The sequence below is a fragment of the Lithobates pipiens genome, unplaced genomic scaffold (assembly GCF_037356315.1).
Source record: "Lithobates pipiens isolate NorthernLeopardFrog02 unplaced genomic scaffold, aLitPip1_a1.2 Scaffold_30, whole genome shotgun sequence".
In the NCBI taxonomy this organism is placed as follows: domain Eukaryota; kingdom Metazoa; phylum Chordata; class Amphibia; order Anura; family Ranidae; genus Lithobates; species Lithobates pipiens.
In genome coordinates, this window is record NW_027507791.1 from 43,847,443 (window position 1) to 43,872,079 (window position 24,637).

At 42.3% G+C, this 24,637-nt stretch overlaps 1 protein-coding gene across 3 annotated transcripts in view; it reads left to right on the top strand.

The window, feature by feature from the left end:
• SEMA6C (semaphorin 6C) overlaps positions 1-24,637 on the top strand; it is a 330,011-nt gene that overhangs the window by 80,945 nt on the left and 224,429 nt on the right. For all 3 annotated transcript variants that reach the window (XM_077464107.1, XM_077464109.1, XM_077464108.1), the window contains exon 2: positions 19,369-19,419. The gene's annotated coding sequence lies outside the window, so the exon portion shown is untranslated. The remainder of the gene's footprint in view (positions 1-19,368; positions 19,420-24,637) is intronic.

The window sequence follows — 24,637 nt, forward strand, 5'->3', positions numbered from 1 at the left end:
TCTCCATTCTTGCTCTTCCGCGTGAGCAAGAAAAGAAAATGGGACAGCTAGATCATGGAACGCACATAATGAAGTGGATCCTAACCTCGTTACCCATCAAGCTCTTTGTTTTCTGAAACAGGAGGTCGAGGGGGTTAAAAACAGCAGTTTTGCGTCCACTGGGGGAACGGACGCTGATTTATGAAGGTACTAACTATCACCATCTGCTGCTGACCTTCTCCTAATGCGTGATTTAATTATGAGAAGACACATGGTAGTGGAAAGGCTGGAATAAGATCCGAGACGCCAGGATGCTACGTCGGCGAAGTCCTTGTCCTTTAAGTTAGCTATTTTATTGGCACCTGACATTGACGAGGCATCCATTATTTATTACCAAAATAAAGGGCAACGTAAGCCGGGTTGACTACGAACCCTTTCCCTGACATTATAGAGCTTCCCGTACTGGTGTGTTTTGCCAGAGAAATTGATGACTTTTTCAATAACATTTAGACTTTGGACCTAAAAGTGGACCTCGTAGTAACTTCTCTCAATTAAATTCGAAAAAGTGGGGTACAGGAAGGAGATGGGATGGGTTAAGGGGTACAGGTAAGAGTGGTAGGTAAAGGAAAGCATCTTGGAGATTTTCCATTGAGCCAGGGTCCGGTAATTAGAATAAAGCTGACCATAGATGGTTCGAATCTTGGCCAGGTCAGCAGGGACTAGCCAAGATTTGAACCATGTGTGGGCAGGCTGATTGTACCCAAATCGATCCATCAATTGACTTGGGTACAACCAGCATGTCAGATTATTACATGTAATTATTGCCATTGGCTATAGCTGCTAGCAATAATCACTGTGTTCTCCTAGCAGGGGCAGCTCCCCACCCACCCCGCCAGAAAAACACCATAGCTCCCCCATCAGAATTGAGCAATTTTCTTTCCTGAAACACTAGATAGAAAATTGCATTGTCTTTGCCCTTGTACACACGGTTGGACATTCCGACGGAAAATGTCCGATCGGAGCGTGTTGTCGGATAATGCGACCGTGTGTGGGCTCCATCGGACTGTTTCCATCGGAATATCCGACGGACCAAGTTTTCCAGCTTGGCTATAAAATTTTCCGACAACATGATCCGATCAGACCTTGTCCGATCATGTGTAGAGAATTCTGATTGGACAAAGTGCCACGCATGCTCAGATCAAATTCCTACATCAAAGCTATTGGCTACTAGCCTGAACGTAGTCCCATCGTAGCGAAATAACGTCATCACGTTCTGAACTTAGTCCGACCGTGTGTATGCAACAGTTTCAGACAAAATCCGACAGATTTGGTTGTCGGAATGTCCGACCGTGTGTACAAGGGCTATGGCCTGCCTTACAGAAGGGGAATCCAAGGTCAAAATTCACTGGTAAAAATGGGTTGACCAGTGGGTCATAGATACTCTTGAATAGTCCTTGTGTTAGTGAGCCTCGCTATTAAGTTTTCATTTGAGAAGGTCAAGTAAAGTTAGCTTTGACTTCATTTAGTAATTTTAAATTTTTTTTAAATCTATATATTTGCAGTTCAGCATTGGAAGATTTGGACTTTCTTGGTTGGTGGGTTGGTTGGTTGGTTGGTTGGTTGATTGCTTGGGACTTTCTTGGTTGTTTAATTGATTAGTTGGTTGATTTGTTGATTGGTTGGTTGTTTGGTGAGTTGGTCAAGCAACCTATACATACCCATACCCATATACAATTGTATGGCAAAACAACTGACCATCATCTTGGTGGACATTCCACTCCAAAACCATGGACATTAATATTGAGTTGTCTCCCTTTTGTGGCTATTACAATATCCACTCTTCTGAGAAGGCTTTTCACAAGATTTTGGAATGTGTCTGTGGGAATTTCTGTCCAAAAAAGAACATTTGTCAAGTCAGGTACTGATGTTGGATAAGAAGACCTGGCTCATAATTAGTGTTCCAACTCATCCCAAAGATATTCAGTAGGGTTGAGGTCAGAGCTCTGCGCAGGCCACACAAGTTCTTCCATACTACCTGGTCAAAACCATGTTTTTATGGATCTGGCCACCATTTGTGAGGTCTGGTACTAATGTTGGATGAGAAGACCTGCCTTGTAATCAAAGTACCAACTCATCCCAAAGGTGTTCAGTATGGTTGAGGTCAGGACACTCAACTTTCTCCCACTCCAAAATCATGGGCATTAATATGAAGTTGGCCCGTCTTTGTGGCTATAACAGCCTCCACCTTTCTGGGAATACTTTCCACAAGATTTTAGAGTGTGTCTGTATGAATTGGTGCCCAGGATGAGAAGATCTGGTTCACAATTGGAGTTCCAGTTCATCCCAAAGGTGTTCGGTAGGGCTGAGTTCAGGGGTCTGTGCAGGCCACTCAAGTTCTTCAACAAAAAACAGGTAAAATCATGTCTTTATGGGGCTGGCCACCATTTATGAGGTCAGGTACTGATGTTGTATGAGAATACCTGGCTGGAAATCAACATTCCAATTCATCTCAAATGTGTTCAGTAGGGTTGAGGTCAGGGCTCTGTGCAGGACACTTGAGTTCCTCCACACCAAACTGGCCAAACCATGTCTTTATGGATCTGGCCACTATTTGTGAGGCCAGGTACTGATGTTGGATGAGAAAACCTGGCTTATAATTCACATTCTAATTATTTTCTAAACGATTCTTTAGAGTTGAAGGACACTGGAATTCCTCCACACCAAACTGGTCAAACCATGTCTTCATGGAGCTGGTCATGGTGGAACAGAAAAGGGTCTTCCCCAAACTGTTACCACAAGGTTGGAAGTACTAAATTATCTAGAATGTATTTGCATCTTGTAGCCTTAACGGAATCATTCACTAGAAACATCTTAATTCAATCACTTGAAGGAGGTCCTTATTCATTTGCTCACATAGTGGTTGGTTTTGGTAGGTGTCCACAAACTCTTGACCATATAGTGCATGACTTACCTTTACGACAGTCTTATGGAAATACATTTTCTATTATTTTTAAAAAGTAGAGAATAGGCTGAAAGTTTGTGAGAGGTAGAAAATCTGAAAAGGGGAAAGTTTGTCTCTATTAGCGGTAAGATAGAATTCACAAAAATTCCTTTTATTGGGCAATTTGCTATGAATAAACGCCAAGCTATAAAAGAACCCATCACTCCGGCATCTCAGACCTCAACCTCTCTCTACCCCGAGGGTCTTATAATTCGAAGAATTATAGAATTATAGATCCGTACTTCCATCAATGGCTAATGGGTGGAATGTATTATACAATTCTAGGGTGACATGAGTGATGGGATAATGGCACTTCCAGCCCCGCAGCTTCCATAAATAGGATTATAATGTCATTGGCGTGAGGGGTGGCGGTGGGGGGCAGCCAAGTTAGGAACCCATCTTGGAAAGGGATGCCGACGGCAGGAAGGAGAATTGTGTTTGGCTAACTGTGGCCGGAAGCCATCTTTTATTCACCATCAATGGAAAATGGTGGTCATCAGACCATAATGATGCTATAATGACCTCTGAAGGTTATAACTCTATCACAGATGGCTTGGAGAATAAAGACAATTACATTATGCATATGGATCTCCATCCATCCATCGCTCTATTAGAGCTAATGTATGTTATATAATAGAGGTCATTTAATCTGTAAAGCCAAAATGATCTCTTTGATGAATATATATGTCCTAATCTCAGGATGGTGAAGTCAAATAGTCATGGCCAACTTTAGGTTTAAAGGCTAGTCGCGTGTCTCTCATAATCTCTCTCTCTATCTTTTAAAGTTCATTTAAGATTACAATACAAAACCAAGAGCAGAATTTAGACTTCCTTCCTTCTTCTCCCTTTCCTATCCTCCTTCCTTATGACTTTCTTCATATCCCTTCTTTTTTCATTCCATTTTCAATTCATTTCATTTTCTCTCCTTACTACTTTCCCTTCTTTCCTCCCTCCCTCCCTCCCTCTCGTTTCTTTCTTTCTTTCTTTCTTTCTTTCTTTCTTTCTTTCTTTCTCTTTCTTTCATTCTTTCCATCCCTCCTTCCTTCTTTCCATTTCCCTTTCATTCATTTTCCTATTTCTTTCCTATCTTCCTCCCACCCTTCTTATCTCCCCCACCCCTCCCTTCCTTCTTTCCTTCTTCATCTTCCTCCCTTCTTTCTTCTTTCCTTATCTCCTTATTTTCTCTACTTCTTCTTCCTTCCTTCCTTCCTTCCTCCCCCTCCCTTGTTTACTCCGCTCCCCATTTTCCTTCTGCCCTCCATTCTTCTTTCTTTTTCTCTCTTTCTTTCTCACTCTTTCTTTCTTTCTCTCTTTCTTTCTCTCTTCTTCTTTCTCTCTTTCTTTCTCCTTCTTTCTTTCTTTCTTTCTTTCTTTCTTTCTTTCTTTCTTCTTTTCTTTCTTTCTTTCTTTCTTTCTTTCTCTTTCTTTCTTTCTTTCTTTCTTTCTTTCTTTCTTTCTCTTTCTTTCTTTCTTTCTTTCTTTCTTTCTCTCTCTTTCTTTCTTTCTTTTCTTTCTTCTTTCTTTCTTTCTTTCTTTCTTTCTTTCTTTCTTTCTTTCTTTCTTTCTTTCTTTCTTTCTTTCTCTCTTTCTTCCTTTCTCTCTTTTTCTCACTCTTTCTTTCTTTCTTTCTCTCTTTCTTTCTCACTCTTTCTTTCTTTCTTTCTTTCTTTCTTTCTTTCTTTCTTTCTTTCTTTCTCTTTCTTTCATTCTTTCCATCCCTCCTTCCTTCTTTCCATTTTCCTTTCATTAATTTTCCTATTTCTTTCCTTATCTTCCTCCCGCCCTTCTTATCTCCCCCACCCCTCCCTTCCTTCTTTCCTTCTTCATCTCCCTCCCTTCTTTCTTCTTTCCTTATCTCCCTATTTTCTCTACTTCTTCCTTACTTCCTTCCTCCCCCTCCGTTGTTTACTCTGCTTCCCATTTTCCTTCTGCCCTCCATTCTTCTTTCTTTCTTTCTTTCTTTTTTTTCTCTTTCTTTCTTTCTTTCTTTCTTTCTTTCTTTCTTTCTTTCTTTCTTTCTTTCCATCCCTCCTTCCTTCTTTCCATTCTTCCTTTCATTCATTTTCCTATTTCTTTCCCTCCCTTCCTCCCTTCTTATGTCCCCTACCCCTCCCTTCCTTCTTTCCTTCTTCATCTTCCTCCCTTCTTTCCTTATCTCCCTATTTTCTCTACTTCTTCCTTCCTCCCTATCCCTTGTTTACTCCACTTCACATTTTCCTTCTCCCCTCCATTCATTTTCCTATTTCTTTCCCTCCCTTCCTCCCTCCCTTCTTATCTCCCGCACCCCTCCCTTCCTTCTTTCCTCCTTCATATACCTCCCTTCTTTCTTCTTTCCTTATCTCCCTATTTCCTCTATCTCTTTCTTTCTTACTTACTTCCTCCCCCTCCCTTTACTCCGCTTCCCATATTCCTTCTTTACTCCATTATTCTTTCTTTCTTTCTTTCTTTCTTTCTTTCCTGCTCTCTTGCTTTCTTTTACTTTAGTTCTCTTTTCTTTCTCTCTTCCTTCAGTTCCCATTTCTTACTGTCTTTCTTTCTTTCTCTTCTCTCTCTTCTCCCCCCTTCCTTCTCACTATTTTTCTCCCCCTCCGTCTGCCTCTAGCCAGTGTAAATTGGCGGTGTAATGATCCTGAGACCTGACAACACTCACTTAGCCGGTTTCTGTCTCGGTGGACTGTGAGCTTCCATAAATATCCATTGACTTTACAACAATAAATACTACTATCGGGCCAACCGTTTATTTGCCGCTGGAGCCCTAAACACAGGTATTTATGAGTAGTAAAAAAGAGAAAAGAAATAAATGATGTTCCCGCGGCTCCCTTCGTTTAGGCGCCCACGCGGTGGTGAAGAATGTTAAGTGCCCATCTGATGGTCCTACGATTGTTCTTTTGATTGGCGTAAACATATTGCGGATAGTAAGCCCATCAGACTCGTACATACTTCGGAAAATGTCAACAACCTCTCCTCGTCTCATTCTTGCTTACTCCTCTACTCCATGGGTAGTGCTATTTGCTGGAACCTATTTCAAAAGGTCTGCCCAATTAGAGTTAAGCCAATTTTGGTAAATATTTGCCAAATTGGTCTGTAATGTACAGAAACATTGACAACCGACGCTGCAGTTTTGAGTTGCAATTAAATCTGAAAATAATTGTGGCTTCCTAAGTAAAGGACCTTCCAGTTGAAAATAATGGAATGCACCTAGTTTAGAAAGGGGTCGATTATTGCTAAAATATTCACCCTTTAAAAAAAAAGCCAGGGAAATCTGAGTCAAAATGAAATATACTGGTAAACCAGCAACATCACTCAGGCGTGTTGGTAATGGCTACCACTTGTCTTTTGAAGCAAAACACATAACCGGGCAGCCTATCAGTGAAAGCAAAGGCGGTGGCATCACCAGGGGGGTGCATCATAGGGGGCCCTTCTGTATTCTTAACTGGGATTGGAGAACAGGCAAGGTTTTTTTTTTTTTTTCCCTCATTCCCAGACTAAACGATTCTGTGCATGGCCTGGTAAACAGCTGGGTCCTCGTATAATGAGCTGTGTGGAAGGTCAGGAGGAAACCAGACGGGAATACAAAACTCTGGAACAGGAAACCAGGAACAATATCCCATTAGCGTGCAAAGGAAACGGTACTACAATGTTTTTGTTGAGTAGAGAAAGTGTGTGTGAGGGTTTATCTGAAGCTTCATAAACGTAGATAAACAGCTGTATACCCAACAGATCACAAGAGACAAAATGATATTTGATTTTTTGTTTGCCCGTCTAATATTTTTTTGAAAGAAGCTCAGTTACTTATAGTCTAAAATATCATCCTATGGTGGATCAAGCCCTCGTTATTGATGCTCTGGCAGTTATCAAGCACCTAAAACTTAAATAACAATATATGGGGGTCATAGACAGATGGATTCCTCAAGAACTATGGACAAAGAGAGACACCACTCACCCTAAAGTTTAGAGGGTCACCCCTTTTTTTTTTTTTAACGCCTCTCATTTGGTCTCTTTGGATTCTCTTTGTTTCATAGATCCTTTCACCTGATTGACTAGATCAGCCTTTCTCAACCTTTCAACACAGAGGAACCCTTGAAATAACTTTCCTGTCTCAGGGAACCCCTGTTAAAACTGATATCCCAGTTGAAGTCACAGGAAGTGACGTAACGCGTAGGATACGGAGACCGGAAGTGGCGCTTGCACCTGAGCGGTTCGCTTGAATTGTTTTGTTGCTAGTATTGCCTGACTCACCCCATTTGTTTGTGAGTATTTTAACCTTTAAATAAAATAGTGACAGTTTTTAAACTTGCTACACTGTGGTTGCGCTTATATTTGTTCTTTGAGAAACTTACAGTATCTACAACTCATGATACATTAGTGTGATGGCCAGTGGGAAGAATGGTCCTTACACTTGTGGTCATTGGGAAGAATTACGCCCTTACAGAGAGCTAAAAAGATCAATGGTGTCGGTGGGAACTTATCTGAGAGGCAGAAATTGCTCTCTGCTCAAGGAACCCCTAGGAACCTCTAGAGGAACGCTAGGATTCCATGGAACCCTGGTAGACAAACCCTGGACTAGATGATGTGTCAGTCAAAGCAAAGTAAATGCTTCTGTCCTACATGATATTGACAAAGCAAATTCAAACCAAACAAAGGGGCAACATCTTTCATAAGGTGGTGCGACACTCATCAGTCTTAAAAAACCCTGTAGCAACTTATCAGGCTCTAGAGGTTGTTTAGCCAATTCCTGGCACGTCCCTTACAGTACAGTTTCAGCGATGGAGTTATCAAGTCCCCATATGAAACTACCACTTACTGTAGGTTTACTACTCCTTGGGCTTTAGGCCACTTGGGAACCCTTGTTCACATTCACAAAAGGAGGTCCCTCTGCTTATGGTAGTTCCAGGCCTGCAAACATAGTGGCCAACGTGACATGGGGGATCCAAGTTGCGGGGCATGTGGCACTACAATGTAATCCTTCTTACCACCTCCAGGCAGGCTGACCTTCCCCTACAAATCTGCCACCCGCTTCCCGACCAGAACTGGTCTGAACATTTCTGCTGCCTAGGTATAGGTTCACCTAAGTACCATAGAAATAAAAGAGAAATAGAACTCGTGCTTGTAACATTGTTTACTATAATGGAAGACTTCTTCTTGACATTTTTTTTATCTTTCCTTTAGCAGTTCTTTTTGGACATTTTCTAGCTTTCATACTCTGGATCCCCTTCTCACAAAGAGTAACTTTTTAAATAAGCCCTTTTCGCTAAGGCTCTCCAATTCTCTTGGCCTGGACCCCCCCCCCCACCCCCCCCCAGGGGAAGCCATATGATAGGGCTTCCAAAGAAGCCCCAGCTATTCCACTAGGGCAGGCGACTGTCCTCTTCCAATCCCCCATACGCCCTCTACCCTACTTCGACCAGATCATCTATACCTATGATAACTCTATAAGGTCACCTAGTGGCCATCCTAGAAATTGCACAGCAACCTGAATGGAACATAATAGACATATGTTTACCCGCTTACAAGTGGCCACTAACAGTCTCTTTTATGGTCAGTGATCTGTAGCAGTATCTAAGAACCTTGATGGCAAGGTCTAACACAGTTGATTTTAAAGGTATGAGTGATTGCTGTCTCTTACAACAAGTTAGCTTTATATAATAGTTTCCCGTAACAGACAAACAGTATCTAACTATAACCTGTTGTAGGCTATGAGCAATCTCTTGCAGTCAATTGTAACAGTGCAGCAGCCTTTTTTGGTAAAGTAGGAAGTAACAGCCAACAATTTTATCATGCCCATTACGATTCATTGAAATACGTCAAGCTTATTTAGCACCACTCACTTTTCTTAAACCACACCCACTTACGAAAGAAGGGGCAACATGGACCACTTTTCACACTTTAACCTACTTATCCTATCTTGACGTCCCTGCTGACTTTTCTGCGTGACACAAAAGTCTCCATTGCATGCTAAAGAGCTGCCATTACTAACAGGGGGTGTGATTCTGATCAAGTGATAGCGGGGTTTAACCTCTACTTAGACAGAAGTCAAAGCCCTATGTACAGCCTAGTTTAGGCCTTCAGGGGGCACCTTAGGTATTGACATGAAGGCCAACACAGGTACTTGTAGGCACCACAAAGTCCCTGAACTTCAGCAATGTTAACTTAATAGACTTAGCTTAGAGACTAGCAGGGGATGGGATTTTGCATCAAGGTGGGTCATCATCTCAACATGGGAGAAGTCAAGGACACATTTACAGCCTGGGCTAGGTCTCCAGGGGGCACCCTAGGGATTGATATGAAGGCCAATACAGGTACTTGTAGGCACCACAAAGTCCCTGAACGTCAGCAATGTTAGCTTACAGCCTTAGCTTAGAGACTAACAGGGGATGGGATTTTGCATCAAGGTGGGTCATTATCTCAACATCGGAGAAGTCGAGGACACATTTACAGCCTGGGCTAGGCCTCCAGCGGGCACCCTAGGGATTGACATGAGAGCCAACACAGGTACTTGTAGGCACCACAAAGTCCCTGAAGTTCATCAATGTTAGATTACAGACTTAGCTTAGAGACTAACAGGGGATGGGATTTTGCATAAAGGTTGGTCATCATCTCAACATGGGAGAAGTCAAGGACATATTTACAGCCTGGGCTAGGTCTCCAGGGGGCACCCTAGGGATTGACATGAAGGCCAATACAGGTACTTGTAGGCACCACAAAGTCCCTGAAGTTCAGCAATGTTAGATTAAAGACTTAGCTTAGAGACTAGCAGGGGAATGGGATTTTGCATCAAGGTGGGTCATCATCTCAACATGGGAGAAGTCGAGCACACATTTACAGCCTGGGCTAGGCATCCAGCGGGCACCCTAGGGATTGACATGAAGGCCAATACAGGTACTTGTAGGCACCACAAAGTCCCTGAAGTTCAGCAATGTTAGATTACAGACTTAGCTTAGAGACTAGCAGGTGATGGGATTTTGCATCAAGGTGGGTCATCATCTCAACATGGGAGAAAATTAGGATGCATGTACAGCCTGGGATAGGCCTCCAGGGGGCACCCTAGGGATTAACATGAAGGCCAACACAGGTACTTGTAGGCACCACAAAGTTCCTGAACTTCAGCAATGTCAGCATAGAGATTTAGCTTAGTGACTAACAAGGGGTGGGGTTTTGCATCAAGGTGGGGCTTAATCTCAACTTTGGCAGAAGTCGAGGTTGCATGCACAGCCTGGGCTAGGCCTTCAGGGGGTACCATAGGGATTTACATGAAGGCCAACACAGGTATCTTGTAGTCACCCCAAAGTCCCTGATCTTCAGTACTGCTAGCCAAGAGACATATCATGTTTTTTTCTCTAAGCGAACGTTCATCATCTTGAAATTCGTCTGCTTACAGCTTGAAATCTCATTAATGACCAATTGTTTTTAAAGTGTTATCTGCTGTATGTTTGGAGGCTTTTCTCTGCAAGCTTCTAAATAACATACAAATGTAGACCGCCCGTCCGCCTTGTCTCGGTATCCCTTGCGCATCAAAGAAGGACGTTTCTGAAAAGAGCTGTCTTTTTTTTGTCCATCCTACTCCTCCGCTCGCAGCCCGGCTCGTAATTGGGAAATTCTCAGTTGTTAATCTTAGGTAAGCAATTTTGTTCGAGTGATTATCGCAGTGGCGCGAGGCGGGAGGCTGGAGGAACTTGACAACGAATTGTCTATAGAGAGAGCTGACCCCTTTTAACATGTAATTGTGGAACTGTTAGAATTTTTTATATATTTTGGCAGCTGATTGCACGCCATCAGGCTTGCAAATACAAAAAAAAAAACAAGGAGAGCTATTGTTTTTTATGCATTTTAGAAACCGTGTCCTCACACAACACACTTCCAAATCGCATGCAAGATTGTAACAGGTGGTTTTGTTTTATTATATATGTTAATATATTCTTTTGGAAAAAAAAAAGGTAAGCTCAAAAGTTTATTGGAGCTATTCTGGCAATATGACATTTTCATAGGTTTTTTTTTTTTTTAAATCTCCAGGTCAGATGTTTTTCATTTATAATAGCATAAATCAGGAAATTATTGCCACTAGATGGAGCCAATGATCATTGGAAACAAATACTTACGTCAGCTCCATCTAGTGGCTATGATTTGATATAATTCCCATTAGGCGCATAATCTGCATGAAGTCTGTTTGGTTTTCTTTCCCAATCCAAGAGGATATTAGCATGATGATTAGCTTTTCCCCATGATTGGCACCACAGTGTGAAAAAGGTGTTGGCTTTTAAATCCCTGGTTGGTCAGGGACTGTGTAAATGGTCCAATGTAACTGCAAGTCATAGGGTCCCAAAGCAAAATTTTTATGAGGTCCTTCTCCCACCACCCCTTGGCCTCTCTTTGAGTCACCTGGAAGAGTGCACTAATTGCCAATGACCTCCTTTGTACCTAAACCTCCAGCCATAGCAAATCCTTATTCTCAGACCATTAACACGGGTTATCATTGGCCTTGTCAAACCCCAACCGGTTCCTTTATCACCCCATTTCACCCTTTGGCCTCTCTATGGGTATGGAAATCTAAGAGGATACTAGTATGATGATTAGCTTTTCCCTATAATTGGCATCACAATGTGGAGAGGTGTCAGCTTGTGAGCTCACTGGTTGGTCATAGACTGAGTAAATTGCCCAGCATTACTGCAATACATATAGTCCCAGAGCAAAATTTTTCTGAGGTCCTTCTTCCACCACCAGCCCACCTCTTAGTCACTCTTTCAGTCACCTGGAGGAGAGCACTGTTGGCCAATGACCTTCTTTGTGCCTTAATCTATAGCCTTCGCAAACCCTTTATCTCAGACCATTAACAGGGGTTATTGTTGGCCTTGTCAGAACCCAACCGCTTCCTCTCCGACCCCATTCCACCATTTGGCCTCTCTGAGTCTGTATGGTTATAGTAATCTAAGAGGATACTATTATGATGATTAGCTTTCCCCCCAATAATTGGAACCACAATGTAGAAGTGGTGTTAGCTTGTAAGCTCCCAGGTTAATTGCAAGATATAGGGTCCCATAGCAAAATTTTTATGAGGTCCTTCCACCACCAGCCCACCCGGTGGCTTCTTTTTGAGTTGCCCGGTGGTGTGCACTAAAGGCCAGTGACCTTTGTACCTTAACCTCCATCCTTAGCATATCCTTATTCTTTGACCATTAACATTTGTTATCGTTGGCCTTGTCAGACCCCAGTAAATTGCCCAGGGTAACTGCAAGACATAGAGTCCCATAACAAAAATTTTCATGAGGACCTTTTTCCACCACAAGTCCATCCCTTGGTCTCTCTTTGAGTCACCTGGCAGTGTGCGCTGATGGCGAGTGGCCTCCTTTGTACCTTAATCTCCAGCCTTGACAAACGCTTTATCTCAGACCATTAACATGGGATATTATTGGCCTTATCAGACCCTAGCCGCTTCCTCTACCACTCCATTCCACCCCTTGGCCCCTCTTTGAGTCACCTGGCAGTGTGCGCTGATGGTGAGTGGCCTTCTTTTTACCTTAATCTCCAGCCTTGACAAACCCTTTATCTCAGACCATTAACATGGGTTATTATTGGCCTTGTCAGACCCTAACCGCTTCCTCTACCACTCTATTCCACCCCTTGGCCTTTCTTTGAGTCACCTGGCAGCGTGCGCTGATGGTGAGTGGCCTCCTTTGTATCTTAAGCTCCAGCCTTGACAAATCCTTTGTCTCAGACCATTAACATGGGTTATTATTGGCCTTGTCAGACCCTAACCGGTTCCTCTACCACTTCATTCCACCCCTTGGCTTCCCTTTGAGTCACCTGGCACTGTGCGCTGATGGCGAGTGGCCTCCTTTGTATCTTAAGCTCCAGCCTTGACAAACCCTTTATCTCAGACCATTAACATGGGTTATTATTGGCCTTGTCAGACCCTAACCGATTCCTCTACCACTCCATTCCACCCCTTGGCCTCCCTTTGAGTCACCTGGCAGTGTGCACTGATGGCGAGTGACCTCCTTTGCAGGCCCTTTATCTCAGATCATAAACATAGGTTATTGTTGGCCTTGGCAGACCCCAACCAGGCCCAGAGCAGCCACCTGAACTGATCTGATAATACTCAGGCCCATGGGCATAACTAAACCAACGTGAAGGCAGTCCATATATGTATTTCTATTGATGTGCATCTAAAGAACTGTAAAGAAAACTCATATCCAATAGAAAGAAAGCTGCAGAGAATTCTCTTCAGCTCCTGTTTTTTTAGCTTGCGGCCAAATATAAATAACTGAGATTAGAGGTGAGCTGTAGAAAGGAACGTCTTGCTTTTCCAACACTTGTAATGCAGTCTTTGATGTCCCTTCTGACCACTGAGGTCAGAATATGAAACTGATATGGAGGACCAGAGGGGGTCAGCTGTAGCTGCACTCTAAGTGCGCGGTCCTATATGTAGAACCCCCATGGTCCTGTGATGCCATAGGCGCTGTGAAACCCTAGAAGAGGTGCAGAACACTTGAAAGGTGAAGATGGCTTTCTCCAGAATGGCCTACGTAAATGGCTGGCAGCGACACGCGGCTCCTTGATCTTTTTTAGCGCGTGTCAGCGGAAGATTATGCGGAACTACAAAGACGCAGGGTGCCTGTGCACTGAAGTTCAATTTGCACACGTAATTAAAGGCGGCTTCAGCTTAACAGCTAAATATGAAGATAAAACACATCTATAGCAATTGCTAAAGCTGAACTTCAAGCAGATTAATGCAGCTTTGAATTCATTAATACATCATTACATGTATTTTTTTTTTTTTAATATACAAGCACTGTACGTTTTTGAATTAGACCTAGTATCAGCCTTTTGCAGTCCATGTATAGAAGAACTCAGACTGGGAGCAGGAGAATGTTCCAGAAGCGCATTTGTAAGGTCAGGCACTGATGTGGACGAGAAGCCCTAGCTTGCAGTCTCCGCTTTCATTTATCTCAAGTGTGTTGAGGTCAGGTTGAGGTCAGGATTCTGTGCAGGCCAGTCAAGTTCCTCCACCTCACACTCGCTCATCCATGTCTTTATGAACCTTGCTTTTTGCACTGGTGCAAAGTCATGTTGAAACAGGAAGGGGCCATCCCCAAACGGTTTCCACAAAGTTGGGAGCAGGAAATTGTCCAAAATGTCCAGAGTTCGCTTCACTGGAACTAAGGAACCAAGCCCAATCCTTGAAAAACAACCCCACATCAATACCCCCCCCCCCCCCACCACCAAATTATTTGGACCAGTGCACAAAGCAAGGTCCACACTCAAAACAGGCTTATTAGCTAACCATTTGGCAAGGGTTCCCAGTGCTCTGAGGATCCTTTATCAGGCATTAAATCAGACAAAGCCACCCTCAAAGCCGGTAGTGACTGATGCTGACCCAATAGAACACCTTTGGGATAAATTAGAGCAGAGACCGCGAGCCAGGCCTTCTCGCCCAGCATCAGTACCTGACCTCACAAATGCTTTTCTGGAAGAACGGTCAAACATTCCCATAGACACGCTCCTAAACCCTGTGCACACCCTTCCCAGAAGACTTGAAGCTGTTATAGCTGCAAAGGGTGGGCCAACTCAATATTGAACCCTATGGACTAAGACTGGGATGTCATTAAAGTTTATATAGTGTATGTTTATATAGCCGTTTGCCTGGAGTTAGGCCTTAAAATTCTTGGGATCTTCCCCATTCTGGCCATGCTATATGACTGTGTAGCTTAGGGTGGGTGACCAAATCATTCAGAAACTATGACAATGGCAATATTATATATCACATTCACCTCTTCTTGTAAATGCCTTGGTGTCAGCTGGTTGCAAATCGGTGGTGATAATGCTATGGACACAAGGGATGAGGAGACATTAATGTTGTCCCCATGGCTCAGATCCTGGGACATTAGTCCGGATGCAGCCTCTGTGGGACAGCTGGCAAAGTAACAAGTATGCATGTTTGCTCTGGGGTGGTTTGGACCCCTCTGCCCCCCCCCCTTATCTATGCCCCTGGGTGATAGTGACATTCCATTCTGGTCTTAGCTAGGAGAAGGTTTAGGTTCCCTATCTGGTTTTTATTACTGTCTGTGTTACACTGAAGAAAATGACCCCTTGACACTCCTCCTGGTGACCACTGCTGGACCAGGAGTAGAGGATGTATCTTCCAATCAGATAGTGTTTCCAAAAACTGCTTTCAGTGAGGGTGAAGTTTACACCCTTTACCACTCCATCCAAAACGATATGGTTGGTCAACAGTTTGTGAACCTCTGACCATCACACTTACAGTATATGGCCAAATGTGTGTGGATCCTCCTCCAAATGATGAGGTGTCCGTGTTTTCACTGAAGGCCACCGTAAGGGCTAAAACATACAAAAGACATCTTAGACAATTATTGTGCTCCTTCAACCTTGGGTTGGTGAAGGCCCTTTTCTCTTCCAGCATGATTGTGCTCCTGGGTACAAAGCCAACTCCAAAAAGACAAGGTTTGATGAGTTTGGTGTGGAGGGACTTGAAGGACCTGCACAAAGCCCTGACCTCAACCCTTGGTGATCAATTAGAACGTTGATTGCAAGCCATGCCGCATCAGTACCTTCCCTCGTAAATGGCGGCCAGCTCCATAAAGACATGGTTTAATAAGTTTGGTGTGGAGGGACTTGAAGGACCTGCACAAAGCCCTGATCTCAACCCCTTGGTGATCAATTGGAACGTTGATTACAAGCCATACCACATCAGTACCTTCCCTCGTAAATGGCGGCCAGCTCCATAAAGATATGGTTTCATGAGTTTGGTGTGGAGGGACTTGAAGGACCTGCACAAAGCCCTGACCTCAACCCCTTGGTGATCAATTGGAACGTTGATTGCAAGCCATACCACATCAGTACCTTCCCTCGTAAATGGCGGCCAGCTCCATAAAGACATGGTTTCATGAATTTGGTGTGGAGGGACTTGAAAGACCTGCACAGGGTCAACTGGTTTATATAGGTCTGATGGTCAGGTGTCCACAATAACTATGGTTATATAGCTATGGTTAGTTATATATATATATATATATATATAAAACTATGTTATATAGTGTAAACATGAGTTTAGTGTGGAGGACCTCAAGTGTCCTGCATAGAATGCTGGCCTCAACCCTACTCAATACCCGTGGGATGAATTTGAGCCAGGTCTTCTCCTCCAACAGCAGTACCTTACCTCATAAATGGTGGCCAATATCATAAAGACATGGTATAATGAGTTTGTCATGAAGGACATCAACTGTCCTGCACAGAACCCTGATCTCAACCCTACTGCACACCTTTGGGGTGAATTGGAACACCAACTGTGAGGCAAGTCTTCTCCTCTAGCATTAGTACCTTACCTCATAAATGGTAGCAAGCTCTATAAAGACATGGTATGATGGGTTTGACATGAAGGACATCAAGTGTCCTGCACAGAACCCTGATCTCAACCCTACTGTACACCTTTGGGGTGAATTGGAACACCAACTGTGAGCCAGGTCTTCTCCATCAATCCTCATCAGCAGGGGCGTAACTATAGGGGGTGCAGCATTCGCGACCGCAACTGGGCCCTGTCCTGCAAGGGGCCCATGCAGCCCCTTGGTCATGGTGAGTGAGAGGACCCCATCTCCCACACACCATTACATACCTCCTCCATCTCCCCCAGGGGACAGGATCCCCTTCTCACGTGGGGACAGGGACCCCCATCTCCCCTGGGGACAGGGACCCCTTCTTACCTGGGGGCAGTAACTTCATCTGCCCTGGAGAAAAGGACCTCATCTCTTCTGGGGACGGGGACCCCATCCTGCCTAGGGACAGTCCCCCAATGGGGCACCTAAAAAAAAAAAAAAAAAAAAATACTGATGCCAGTGGTGGAACTACAGGGCTCACAAAGGTCATACCTGTGACCACGCCCTGGAGTTCCACCGCCGGACTCAGAGGGAAGGACCCTGGCTGGGGTTCAGGTTTCTTGCATCGGGGCCCTGAAGGTTCTAGTTACGCCACTGCTCATCAGTACCCGACTTCAAGAATTTGTTCTTTTGTTTAAATGGACAAATCTTGTGAAAAGCCTCAGAAGAGCGGAGAAGGTTATAGAAGAGCCAACTCCATTTCGGTTTCCATGGTTTTAGAATAGGATGTCCAACAATCTCATATACAGTAGGTGTAAGGGGAAAGGTGTCCACAAACATTTGGCCATTATTGTGTATTTTAACATTGTGCTGCTAACTAGTTAATATAATTTAGGCCGGTCAGTTAGTAGTTCTCCTGGAAGGTGGCCTTGGTTGGCAGTGAAAACATCCTACAGAGGCCCGGGCTAATGAACAATTTCATTCTGGCTCAGTATCAGCTTAAAATTTTGCCAGCGAAGCCGTTCTGATGCAGAATGTCTTATTACAGAAAGATCTAGTAAATATATGTACTATGCTTCGTTTTAATTTTTGCTGCTCGTGTTGCGGGTCCATAAACGAGCCCATTAAACTTGTAACTTTGGCTATTTAGCTCCTATAAACCCTCCATTCATATTAAATGAAATTCATCATAGAAAAGAGGATAACTCTTACTAGCTAAGAACCGCGCACCATTATCTTTTCATTTTCATGGAAAGGGTCCATATTTTCGGAAAATCCTTGATTAAAATTATTCGGGAGCAAAAAAAAAAAAGTAGGCTGACGCAGTTTGGTGCCCAAAACTGTGACGCTCTTGGCTTTGGTATAATGGAGGCTTCAGGGTATTTTTTTGTTGTTGTGCGCAGAATGGCCGTTATGCAAGATATGTAAGTTATGTAAGTCGGTTTAAACGAGGAACTCAGAAATTTTCAATCAAAGGGGACTTGTAATATTTTTCTTTGATGACTGCATAATTTATCACACAAGATAAGAGCTATAAAACCACACCAGAGTAAGGCGAGATTGATAAGTATTAATTCTTGATAAAAAATATTTTTGATCTGTAAATTTTTGATGAAATAATAAAATACGGGAAGTAAGCTCTTACGGCGCACCCCTCTCAAATAAAACCAAACCACCAAAAGATCGAGAAGGAAAAAAAAAAAAAATCTGCACCCAGAAGAAAAAGATGTTTTGATAAAAAAAAAAAATTTATGATACAAATTTATTACAAAAAAAATAAAAATGTATTAAAAAAAAAAAAGAAAATTTGTGGTCACACCATATCCACCCCAAAAGGTGGACTGAACATTATTTGGCCACAGAAAAACAATTTTGTATATTGTGTAATAACGTATTATTAAAAGTTGTTTTTTCTCCCATGGGTAATGCCCAAAGCTTTTCTCCATATATTCTCTTTATTCCAAAATAATAAAATAGCTTAGTTTGTTTACTAAACTATTTTCTGGTACAAAAATTTTTGTTATTGAGAAAAAAAATAAAATGCACAGGTGCCTATCAACAGTTTACCCATGCAGGGGTGAGAGGCGAGAGGCATAAAATTACATAGAACATCAATGAATGAACCCAAAACTGGTCCGGTATATGGAGCAGGAGCTCAAGGTACGACCCCGTGACCAAGGCCGTAGGTCTTCAAAAATTACCGAGGTCTAAAGGCATCGGCAAATATTAGAAAAGGGTGAGAGAACGGGCAGAAGCCCCTAAGGAAGGAGAGGGAAAGAGAGAAAGGAGAAGAAAAAATGGGGGGGGGGGGAGTTATTGGGTGTCTGGGGGCAGATTGACGGGTACTGGGAGGGTAATAGACCCACAGGCTAGGATCTAGGCCCCACCATTAATTAGAAAGTGCCTAGACTGATTGGGGGCATTGTGGGGTGGGCATAAGAACACCAAGGGGACCAAATTTTCAAAAATTCGGTGTGGGGTTTACTAAACTATTTTAATATTTTATTAAAAAAACTATTTTGATAAAATAAGAATAAACAGTTTTAATATTTTAATTTACAAAAATTTTTTTGGATAAAAATAAATAAAAATAAAAGTTGTAATAATTTAATATTCATTTTATTATTAATATTTAAAAAAAAATAGTAATTAGTATTAGTAATATTTATAAGTTCATACAGGGAATACATACAGGGAATATCCGTCTGCCTTTTGGGCGATCAGGAAGGAATTTTTCTTTTTCCCCGCTGGAGCAAATTGGATCATCCTTTATTGCTTTTTTATTTCTTGCCTTTCCTTCAATCAACTGGGGATATCGGATAGTATATATTTGGAGGTTTTCTATTTCAGCGTGTTTGTTTTCCTTTTTTTTTTCTATGTTGTTGGATGGACATATGCCTTTTTTTAACCAGATTAAATATGTAACTATTTAAATAAAAAAAATATAAATAACAACAAACGATTTTAATATTTTAATTAAAAAAAAAATATATTTTTATTAACAACAAAAAAAAAAAAAAGAATAAATTATTCTAATTAAAAATACTATACTGTCTTTTTTTTCAGATCTGAAGTTTTCATCAGACCCCTTATACCTTTTAACTGAACACTACTAAGGTAATATTATTTACATTATATACTTGGAGTAACTTGAAAGGAAATGATATGTATACTTAGCCCTTGTACACGCGGTCGGAGATTCTGACAACCAAATCCGTTGGATTTTGTCCGACGGATTTTGTCCGAAACTGTTGTATACACACGGTCGGACGTTGTTGTCGGAAAATCCGATCGTTCAGAACGTGATGAGGTTATTTCGTTACGACGGGACTACGTTCAGGCTAGTAGCCAATAGCTTTGATGTAGGAATTTGATCTGAGCATGCGTGGCACTTTGTCCGATCGGAATTCTCTACACATGATCGGAGTATGTCCGATCAGAGCATTTTGTTGGAAAATATTTCCGGCAAGTTGGAAAATTTGGTCCGACGGATATTCCCGACGGAAACAGTCCGATGCAGACCACACACAGTCGGAATATCCAACAAAACGCTCCGATCGGACACATTCCGTCGGAATCTCCGATCGTGCGTACAAGGGCTTACTATGATGTCTGTACGGCAATGATGCACAGTTTTAAAATAATAGTATTGTCAAGCTCCACCCCCTAGGAACTTCTAGCTCAAAATCATTTTTTATTGAGACATAGATTTCAATTACATTTTATTGCTTGATAATATCTAGTGCTAGCATGGCTGTAGATGTTTTGCAAATTAATATTTCAATTAATTCATATGTTAGGCCAATTTTTTTTTTTTTTTTTTACGTTTTCAATATTGTGAGGTTGAGTTCTTACTGCCTGTCCTCATATACTGCCTCCCGGCTTCTGAGTATGCGTAACAATATAAAAAAAATAATGGGGCCCCCCATGGATCTTACCATTCTCCAAGGCTCTGATATTGAACAGTTATGTACACATAGGAGCTGGAAGATGGTTTGTCAAATGAGGTAGTTGATGGGACAAAAGAAATTAGCCCAAACATTGCTTTTTTTTTGTTTTACGCCAATTACGCCACCACTAAGGGGGCGGGGCATGACAACATTGTAAACTGTTGGTATGCGGAGTTATTAGAAGGCAGCTACAGTACAAAATTGACATTTTTACATAAACTGTAGCCAGGGTTGTATCCATAAAACGCAAACCACCGGCACTGAGCGCTTTAAAGCAAAAGTGACGCTTGATGGCTACTGCGCCTTTAAGAAGCCGCGCTTTTGGGCTTTTCAATTTCGTTCCGTAGAAAAAAAAAAAAAAAACCTGTTCGCCGCAGGAATTTTTCTCTGGAAAGAGAAAGACGAATGACTCGGCTTAATGAGAAGTGATGGGTCGGCTCTGCTGACGCTACGGAGGTCACAAACTCGGTGTTTGGGCTCACCGGCTCCACTAATAAAGCACAAAACACAGCTTTTTCCAATAAAACTGGACGTCCGCGGCCTTGATAAATCACGCTCATCTGTATTCATGGCCGCTGCATAAAAAGCTGAACAAATCTCGTGGACGATAGATGCGGAATACTTAAAGACGGATAATTCAGGGTCTGTGAAATGCCAAAAAGTGAAGGGTTTTTTTGACAGAATTTCAGGGTCGTTTCCCCTTTTTTGTCTGAAGATGTCTTAAAGAGGAGCTTGCTTTGTAATCACATTTAAAAATAACTCTGATAGAAGAGGTACAGGTTTTGTTGACTGGTCTATACATGACCTGAATCCCCGGTGTAGAGAATATCCTTGAATGACCACATTTTATCTGCACTGATAGAGATCACTTCCTGGTTTCTTGTGTCCTTCACTGCCTCTGAGGCCTCCTGAGACCTCATAGAGATACAAATATGTAAAAAAGATCTCAAATAAAAGATACAAGTTCCAGTAACTGGCCTATACATGATCTGAATCCCCTGTGTAGAGTATATTCTGGAATGACCACATTTTATTACCTGCACTGATAGAAATCACTTCCTGGTTTCTTGTGTCCTTCACTGCCTCTGAGGCCTCCCAAGACCTCATAGAGATACAAATATATAAAAAGATCTCAAAGAAGAGGTACAAGTTCCAGTAACTGGCCTATACATGATCTGAATCCCCTGTGTAGAGTACATTCTGGAATGACCACATTTTATTACCTGCACTGATAGAGATCACTTCCTGGTTTCTTGTGTCCTTCACTGCCTCTGAGGCCTCCCAAGACCTCAAAGAGATACAAATATATAAAAAGCTCTTAAAGAAGAGGTACAAGTTCCAGTAACTGGCCTATACATGATCTGAATCCCCTGTGTAGAGTATATTCTGGAATGACCACATTATATTACCTGCACTGATAGAGATCACTTCCTGGTTTCACTTGTCCTTCACTGCCTCTGAGGCCTCCTGAGACCTCATTGAGATACAAATATGTAAAAAAAGATCTCAAATAAAAGATACAAGTTCCAGTAACTGGCCTATACATGATCTGAATCCCCTGTGTAGAGTATTTTCTGGAATGACCACATTTTATTACCTGCACTGATAGAGATCACTTCCTGGTTTCTTGTGTCCTTCACTGCCTCTGAGGCCTCCTGAGACCTCATTGAGATACAAATATGTAAAAAAAGATCTCAAATAAAAGATACAAGTTCCAGTAACTGGCCTATACACGATCTGAATCCCCTGTGTAGAGTATTTTCTGGAATGACCACATTTTATTACCTGCACTGATAGAGATCACTTCCTGGTTTCTTGTGTCCTTCACTGCCTCTGAGGCCTCCCAAGACCTCATAAAGATACAAATATATAAAAAGATCTCAAAGAAGAGGTACAAGTTCCAGTAACTGGCCTATATATGATCTGAATCCCCGGTGTAGTCTAGAGTATATTCTGGAATGACCATATTTTATTACCTGCACTGGTAGAGATCACTTCCTGGTTTCACATGTCTTTACTGCCTCTGAGACTTTCTGAGACCTACATAAAAAATGTATACAAATCTGCCTCTGAGGCCTCCCAAGACCTCATAGAGATACAAATATATAAAAAAATATCTCATAGAAGAGATACAAGTTCCAGTAACCAATCTACACATGACTGGAATCCCCTGTGTAGAGTATATTCTGGAATGGCCACATTTTATTAAATGCATTGAAAGAGGTCACTTCCTGATTTAACGTGTCCTTCACTGCCTCTGAGGCTTTCTGAGACCTCCTACATAAAAAATGTATAAAAATCTCTCAGAGAAGAGGTACAAGTTCCAGTAACTGGCCTATACATGATCTGAATCCCCTGTGTAGAGTATATTCTGGAATGACCACATTTTATTACCTGCACTGATAGAAATCACTTCCTGGTTTCCTGTGTCCTTCACTGCCTCTGAGCCCTCCCAAGACCTCATAGAGATACAAATATATAAAAACATCTCATAGAAGAGGTACATGTTCCAGGAACTGGCCTATACACGATCTGAATCCCCTGTGTAGACTATATTCTGGAATGACCACATTTTATTACCTGCACTGATAGAGATCACTTCCTGGTTTCTTGTGTCCTTCACTGCCTCTGAGGCCTCCCAAGACCTCATAGAGATACAAATATATAAAAAAGATCTCAAAGAAGAGGTACAAGTTCCAGTAACTGGCCTATACATGATCTGAATCCCCTGTGTAGTGTATATTCTGGAATGACCACATTTTATTACATGCACTGATAGAGATCACTTCCTGGTTTCTTGTGTCCTTCACTGCCTCTGAGGCCTCCCAAGACCTCATAGAGATACACATGTATAAAAAGATCTCATAGAAGAGGTACAAGTTCCACTAACTGGTCTATACATTACCTATATCCCCTGTGTAGAGTATATTCTGAAGACCTCACAGATATATTATGTGGCTGGGGAGGATCAGACCAGAAAGTCACCGCTGCTATTGCATCTTGGCATTGAGTCTTGCTGAGTTGCAGTCAACAACATTGACTGGGCATGACCCAGCTCTTTGCAATAAGACTAATAGCCGGTAATGAGTGGTCAACTGGACTTGTTCTGTAACGTTGAAGATGATTTGTAGCTCTCCTAGCCACTTGTTCAGTTCATTTATATCCACAAAGGTGGATATAGAAATATCTGATAGAAATATCTGGTCTATACATGATCTGAATCCCCTGTGTAGAGTATATTCTGGAATGGCCACATTTTACCATCTGCACCGATGAAGAACACTTTATGGTTTCACGTGTCCTTTACTGCCTCTGATGTCTGCTGAGATGTCCCAGCTTTGTGGCTGAGAAGGAGCAGACCAGGAGGTCTGGGCTGCCATTACATTCGGCATTGAGTTTTGCCATGAAGGGTTAAGTTCTTTGCAGTAGGCCGAATAGCTGGTAATCATTAGTCACATTTAACTGAACTTGTTCTATAATGTTAAAAGACGTTTTGTAGCTTCCTCAAGACGCTTCTTCAGTTTTCATGAGTGTCAGGAACATACCCCAGTATTTATATCCACACAGGTAGCACAGACACCTTAATCTCATCATTATGGAATGTGTCAAGGAAGATTTTGAATTTTCCAAGAACATCTTAGGAGGTGTGAAAGTTGAGGAACCGTCCTGTTCTAGTTACCTAATCTTGTCTGCGCAAGTGTTAATCTTTTGACTCGCACATCTGAAGTTGGGAATTGTTGCCAAATCGCCAGGGTATAGATGTTAAAAACAGCGTTATATGTGGAAGAAAGATGGTATTGAAGGCCCCCCCCCCACCCCCCGTTAAGTGATAATTGTTTCGGTTTGATGTAGATAGCCTCTTTCATGCCTCTTGTGAACGAGTTGTCCTCTCTGTCCGAAATAAGGACCTCACTGTCCTCAAAAGAATGTCCCCTTTCCTTAAAGCATAGGAAGACTGATGAATTCCGACCTGGAGAATTTGCCCTCCTATGTTGGCTATTCTAGGGTACGCCTATCCCTCTCTGCCCATTCCTCCTCCTTAGTGTCGGGGGTGTTTCTGATTCTCCTGAAGTTGGGCTAGCGCAGCCTTTCTCAACCTTTTCAACACAGAGGAACCCTTGAAATAGTTCTCCGGTCTCGGGGAATCCCTGCTAAAAACTAGAATTCTACAACTCATGATACATTAGTGTGATGGTCAGTGGGAAGAATGGTCCCTACACTTGTGGTCATTGGGAAGAATTACCTCCTTACAGATAGCTAAAATGATCAATGGTGTCAGTGGGAACTTATCTGAGAGGCAGAAATTGTCCAATGTTGAAGGAACCCCTAGCAACCTCTGGAGGAACCCTGGTTGAGAATCACTGGGCTAGCGGAACGACGTAAAG